Below are 7,855 nucleotides of genomic sequence, written 5' to 3'. Positions count from 1 at the left end.
AAGTACAATAGAGTAACTTTAAATTTGTCGGATTAGAACACAATGTAAATACAACATGTAACCGTTATGTTTGTCAAGTCTATACAATGGCAACATGTCAATGGTTTTCCTGTATCTTTTCCGTTATTATACACATATTGAACCATACACCTTGTGCAGAGTGTTTTTCTTGTCTGTGAAAGTTACAGGTTCTTGAGACAGGAACCTTTGCTTTAACCTCACGACATAGCTTGCTAATAAATCATATGACCATTTACCAGAATCAAATGACGACATGCCTAAAGGAATACATGTATATGACAGTTCACGAATTTGTATGCATTAGAAAAAGAAGTGTATGATTCTTACGCTTAATATTGGTGAAATATCTGATAGGAAGAAAATGCCGATGGCTCACGGAACCAGCCATGCAACGAAGGAAATCTAAGTTTTGTTCGCCTTGCGTTTGTGGATGTGGACAGCCGTGCAGATTGTAATGCATCAAAACAGCGCAGTTCCTCGGTTCAACATTAAAATTATGTGTTCTACATGTTCATCTATCTGATTCAAATACAACTGAATGCTTTAATTCACAATATCACTCCTTTCGTATCTTAAAAGACAATTTTCAGGTTGGCCAAAATGTCATACTTCTGACCTTTATGACGAAGAATAGGTCTGTTTCATATAGCACCATCGTCATTTTGTGGTGCTGTGTAGGATACAAAACATGCATATATACTCGTACAGAGCAGTATTTCATGTTGAGTGTACATTTCATAAATACAATGGTAGCCTGGAATTTTCTGTCGTCTGTCGTGACCCATGCATGATATTTATTGCAAAACAAGGCGCCCTAAAATGCCTCAGGTGGGGCTATAGGTACTTGTAAGATTGCCCAGTATCAAAATGACCAGTTCAATAGTTATCATTCGTATGCCAACTATCTGGATGTAGTAGTTTATGTCCACTAATAAAGCTGGTTTACCTGCGAGTGGATGTATAGTTTCTTTGGGACGATGCAAAAAGCGTATTTATATTTTAACCTGTGGTGCTTACTGTAAAGTTTTGTTTCTTACCGGTAAAAAAGCGAGAAGAATCATAACAATGACGACAAACAGACATTACAATATTAGCTATATGATCCAGGTTGCTGTGTGACTTAGAAAGCAGATCAGACCGAGCTGCCCAGGTAGTGTCATCACAGTACTACATTTCCTGTCTTTACGACTCCTCTGGGTAGCTCCCGCCGTTATCGTCTCAATTTTCCGGCGATACGGCAGGTCGGGGCGCCGCCGTGACCCCGGCCACGACCTGGGGAGGGCCGTGACAAGCGCCCCGCCGGGGCCCCCCGTCCCTCCTCTACATCAATAACCGGCTGGCGTGACAAACGGGCTCTTCCTCCGCACAACATCCAAACGGACGTGTAATACAGATGGATGCCCTGACTCCTGTCACCGCCGGGCCGATCCGTCTGTCCTAATCGTTTTCCGATAATCATACCCTGCGCGAGAGGGCCGCGATCCAATCGTACGAGATGTCTTCGGCGGGAAGATACAGCGCACTTGTTCCCCTGCCATGATGGATTCTGCTGACGGACGTTAACCGAGCGGCCAAACGGCGCTTATCTTAATGCCCATCGCGGGCCGTGGAAAGAGATGGAAGATATATGTGACACAAAGGGAGCATTCACTGCGCCTTTTGCAACGGATCCCCTCGATTAAATGAACAATATATGACTGCCATCAATTCTGCTGCCCACAGAAAACATGTTAGCTGACGTTCAGCTGCTAGCGCTCACGGGAGTTCAGCTGACTCGACGGGTGAAACTGTATTTCAGTTTTCTCGTAACGCGTCCAATATAGCATACTTCTGAACTTTCTGTTTATTGAAATCCGCTTAGGACAACAATTGAACGTTGACCCTTTATCAAGCTTGTAAGCTGATGGATTATGAAGCATCTTGAACTGTGTCAAATGCAAATATGCCACCAGAATCCTCACTACGCATGGAATCACCGAAGGCTCAATTATGTAGATATGCAGACACTTCAAATTCACCACGTAAAATATCAACTTGCCTACTTGTGCAGCTACGGTCGGACTAACTCTTCAACGTATCAAATATAGGACAAAGAAGTTACCATCACTTAGTGTATTGCATCAGTTTTTACAGAGAATGGGGTCTCGTTAAACTTAATGACTCTGCATAATCCTCTTAAAGCATATTTGATGCAAATGATTTGGAACGTGCATGCACCAGTAATGTTGGATTTATGCGAGCCGCTGTCCTTCCCCCGTCCCGCCGACCATACATTTCACCGTTGTCGATACGAGCGATCGCAACATATGGAATTTCCCTCGTTCATTCTGACTTTCATGGCGGCGCTCACGCTATCTCCTCTTTCAACCTGGTTTTTATCCTTTATTAACGATGATTCATAAACGGTGGTTTAAATCATTTGGGAAATGAAAAGAACTTATCCCTGTCGCCTCGGCGATACGCGATCGCAGACAAGGACCAGGACACCTCACAATATTTGGAACATAAATTATCCAACTTTCTGTCTCATCCCTGTCGCTTCTTCTCTTCTTTTTTTATCTGGTCGTATATACTGGTACGTGATATAACACCCGTAATTAATTACACACGGTAAATGACGGGGTTTAATCGAATTACATATCAACAATGAAACAGTGGGTGTTGTATATAACTACCCTACTTAAATGCTAATTCATGTGGGGGTCCCTGATTTTTTTAAGCGGAATAAACTCCACGGATCAAACCAACATCCTTTTGGGTGATAACCTGTAATACCTGTAACGGCCATGCCCTATTGACTTTATTGTTTATTGTGACCAATGCCATGACATCGAGAAAAATATGCAGTTGAGTGATGGTGCTTGTATGTAGAATTAGCAACAGAGCAGAAGGTCATTTCGGCCATCATATATGATCTCGATCTGTGCTAGTATCATGATATGGTCGGTCATTTGTAAAGAATCCTTAATTTTGTGATCAATGTTGATTTTACTCTCTCTCTCACTCACTCACTCACTCACTCACTCTCTGACTCCCGTTTTGCTTTCTGCTAACAGAATCTCGATTTATGTAGACTGCAATAACCTTATAGGCTTACCTCCACTGTGGCACATCTGACATGGGGTATAATCAAGCAGCTAAACAGGTTTTTTTCCCTGCAACTTACCCTGATTTTTTTAAAGGCGAATTTTCCTGTTGTGAATTTAGGCATTGTCGTGTTACAGAAGGTGTCTAAAGTTATCAATCCGGGATGACTTTCAGGTTTTGAGTCGACTTTATGTCTTATGTTGGCCGATGGTAACTTCTGTGTGCCCTGCGTGTTGCTGTTGTGGGTGTGAGTAGGGGATAATGCCAAAGTCAAGTGCAGTTTCCGTTCCACCAGCATGTTCAAGCTCCCTTCCTCATTGACAGGTCTGCAAAGATAGAAAGGCTGTGGTGCATCGTGATTTCTCCTCTCCACTTCTCCACGCTAATTAAAGTCAGCTACCGGAAAGGCGGTTTTAACAATGTTATCGCAGGAAAACTGTTGGGGAAAAGAGATTTCCCTGCAGATTGTTTTGACGTGTACAGACGCCCCCGAAACGCTGGAGACCTGATGAAAACCCGCTGAAGCGCACTTTATGAAAGGGGCTCTCCCGCCCGTCCGACCGCGTTTATTGTGCGATAACAAAGGAAATAAAAAGCTTGATGCCTTGGGGGTATTTTCTCGGTGGGGATGAGGTGCAGGGACTGAATACATCGTGCTTTCGGGAGCCCTTGACGGATATTATGAGACGTTAATAAATTTTCTCAGCTCGCAAGTTTAATTTATAAGCCTTATAATGTCGGCGGGGACCAATACTGGGTACGTGCGGTTTATGAAACTATTAATAACCACCGAGCAATGAGAAACATCGCCAATAAACATTACGGGAGCCTTCAAGTAAGAAAGGCGCAATATGGTTAGATAGACCTGTGTCTTAAATTTACTATACAATGATTTATTTTTACGAATTCCCTTTTCTCTTTTTCATGTCTGTACCATGTCTGTGCACAGAAGGAACACAATGAGATCTACATACATAAATAGAACAAGAAAGCCAACGAGACGATTATCATGAAATATCTCTAAGTCAATCGCTATAATGGGGGTAGACTTTATGCCTGTGAGATGTGCATAGTTCAGTATTAGCGACAAGTTTGGCGGGTGACGTCATGATCAGTGAGGATGGGCTACTGTAGTGTGTACAGGTAGGTGTGTTGAGATCCAGTGATACGGCCTTGCATCCACACACCACTCAGAACACCGCTGAACTATATCTAGTGTACCTTCGCCAGAAGCTGAAGTATTAGAAGTACGCGGCACTTTCTGGTCGTTGCGTTCGTTTTTCACGCTCCCCTTAGCGCGTGTGTTATCTGCATCCGCAGAGGAAATTGAAGTAATGCGCCGACAGCCACATGAATGGCACCGCGGAAGGCTTTAATAGAAAAGTGGCTTATCTCTGGGAAACACGGAACAATGGATCCCAGTGGTTTCACAACTCATAATTAGCCTTTAGTATATGACATTTTGCCAGTTTTAAATAAGACTTAAATGAGCTCTTCCTCGGGGAGATGAGGCATACAGGGCATCATCCATCAGACAACATGCGTCAAAGGGCGCATGCGTCAGCCACCTGTTAACCAACCAATAAAGCGCGCTAAACATCTTTGACCAATCAATTATCCTGCTCGTTCTCGGCACAAAGGAAGTTAAGGCACTTAGCAACGCCTGAACTTTAATAGAGCTTACCGACGTCCAAAACGATTCCGCGTGAAAATCGCATCCCCCTCTATCAACGGAGACATTTGCCGAGGGGAAATTTTGAAATAATTCCCTCGGAAACGGCAGGAGTTAATCGGGTATTTTTGTGGCGGGATGGCGTCGGTTCTGGGATTCTTGGCTCAGAGAAGGAAATGGCCCCGTATTAGGGTAAATGGGGGACACGGGGCGGAGGTGTCGAAAAATGTCGTTTTAGTGTTGAAAAATGTCGCGTGGTTCTTATCTTGCCGCCCGCAGCCACAGCGGGCCGGGGGACCATGTGTTTCACTGCCGGGATCCATCGCCGTGATGAGATGGGCGATAAGGCTTCCCAAGGATAACTACCGCGTCTGTCTTCCTTAAGACTCCGTGGGCTAAGACAGGATAGGTGCAGGGGAAAAGCTCATTGACCTAATGGTCGTCACTACCGCCCGGCGTCTCATCCCGCTGATCCCGGCTGAGATTACGGCGTTAAAGGATCACGGGCCCGACCCGGAGCCGGCTGCGCGGATTGCCGCGTGTCGCGCGACGTCAAACTCGGCAGGGGTTACGCACAAACGCTTAACAAACTTCTGCCGACATCTACTTTAAGGCTATTGATAAATTTGTTGCTCCTTGAAGAAAATTATTCTATATTTAAGGGCGAACATTGCATATATTGATGTTCTACTGAAACACATCAGTAACAGTGGGTTAGGGCAGGGGCATTTTAGAATCAACTACGCAGAGGTGCTTAGTGATACATCCAAAGTTATTCAACCTACATCATCTCGTTGGTTCTCTTACGATCTTAAAAAGTTTGATGACAGAAGTTTAGCCAGTGATCCCCGTGACCTGTTAATCCAGAACCCTGATACCTGCCCGATCCCCATACGTCACCGCGCTCAGCACGGCACATAAATCTCCGGATTATCCCGTTCTCTCCTAATCAATCCCGCCGGACCGCGGTAACTAACCGCCCCGGTATGAATTGCTAAAATAAAGACGCTTTTAAGACATCGATTTTGCTAATAAGCGGCTGTGTGGAGCCAACGTGCGCCGAGTACTTTGGAAGCTTTATTAATTGCCACTTAGCGGACGCATAAAGTGCAATTTGCTGGGCGAGACAGACGAAGAACAATCGGACGGGGGTAAAAGTGCCAGCGTCTCAGATGAGGAGGGAATACTTCTGTCTATCACAAGTTTTAAGACGGAAGGATTTAAACCCATCGTTATCCTTCCCGCCACCGCTTCCATAATTGCACCTGTCACTTCCAGTGTACTCTCAGGCGATGTGCACATTTTTTTCGGCAGAGTAGATACACCTTTTAGCAATGTTTCATATTCATTGGACTGATTGGAGGCATAATTTGGAATTTAGCAACAATTTAGCAAAGTTAACTTCCATCGAAGGTTTGGAAGATGACGTATTGGCATATACATGTACACCACATGGCTGAGGCCAATACCTTATACTAGCTTCATTTCTAAACGAGGTGCAAACTTTTAGTGTAATGTGTACTACATTACTCAACCAACAGATATATCTATACCTGTTGTCAAATCTATCTGTCGACCTAAATAAATGTCCATCCATCCATCCATAGCTTACATGTATACAGAATAGGGGGCAGGTATCATATAAATCTTAAACTAAATTCCCGAATGTGCCGGTGAATAAACATGATTACAAAACTACCAGTAAATGTAAATGAAACTGATAACACCTTTTTGCTGCCGTGACTTTGATGGGTGACTTATTGTAATTCCAGACCACGTACCGGTCTAGAGAGAAACTCGTCTCAAACACTACTCTCCAGCAATGATTAATTGAATTGGTAATATTACGTTGAATATAATGGCGCGATCATGGACTGCCGCAGAGGTAATTAAGAACGGGGCCCGTGGCTTGGTAGACAAGGGATTTGTTTAGATCCACATTAGAGCCTATCCCCCCTAAATGTTATTGACTTTAATAGTATAGATACTCGGCCGGGCAAACAACAACATAAACTACCTCTATCTGTTGTGTGTGTTGTAAGTATGTAAGATCCCTTCATACGTACAGGTTATTACATACCGTCGCATCGCTACGTATGAATCGTGAGCCGGAAATAGGAACTCATACTCTTTTCGAGTTCTTCATTTCGTTTAAGTGCTGATGGGCTTCAGCAAAGTCGTCAATGATATCGGCGCAAAGTTTTAATTGCCCGCATGGTAAGTGCGTGATTCTTATCTCCCTGATACACCTTTTACCTACATAAAGTAAAGTTTCGCAGACTACATCAATCCATCCCACGTCAGGGACTATTTTCCCGCCGGCTACACAGCTTTCTTGTTAAAGAAGAGTTTTGGACATACAGTCTCGCCATCTACATCCCTGGTGATCCTCTCGATTATTCATTAGTGCTGTAGCAGTACTGTTAGGTGAGGGGTACTCAGTACCAAGGGCAGAACAGGGTTGGGGACGGGACTGCAGCAGTACTATTAGGTGAGGGGTAGTCAGTACCAAGGGCAGGACATGGTTGGGGACGGGACAGCAGCAGTACTGTTAGGTGAGGGGTATTCAGTACCAAGGACAGGACAGGGTTGGGGACAGGACAGCAGCAGTACTGTTAGGTGAGAGGTATTCAGTACCAAGGACAGGACATGGTTGGGGACGGGACAGCAGCAGTACTGTTAGGTGAGGGGTATTCAGTACCAAGGACAGGACATGGTTGGGGACGGGACAGCAGCAGTACTGTTAGGTGAGAGGTATTCAGTACCAAGGACAGGACATGGTTGGGGACGGGACAGCAGCAGTACTGTTAGGTGAGGGGTATTCAGTACCAAGGACAGGACAGGGTTGGGGACAGGACAGCAGCAGTACTGTTAGGTGAGGGGTATTCAGTACCAAGGACAGGACAAGACAGGGTTAGGAACGGGACTGCAGCAGTACTGTTAGGTGAGAGGTATTCAGTACAAGAACAGGACAGGGTTGGGGACGGGATACCTGCTGCATATATTACTGCAGAATAGATCTTACAGGAATTTTGAAAAAAACAAACAATTCATAGGTCGTACCAAGCTGGTTTA

This window comes from Branchiostoma belcheri, unplaced genomic scaffold, assembly GCF_001625305.1.
Source record: "Branchiostoma belcheri isolate BF01 breed outbred unplaced genomic scaffold, Haploidv18h27 scaffold47, whole genome shotgun sequence".
In the NCBI taxonomy this organism is placed as follows: Eukaryota; Metazoa; Chordata; class Leptocardii; order Amphioxiformes; family Branchiostomatidae; genus Branchiostoma; species Branchiostoma belcheri.
Note: the sequence above shows the minus strand (reverse complement) of the source record.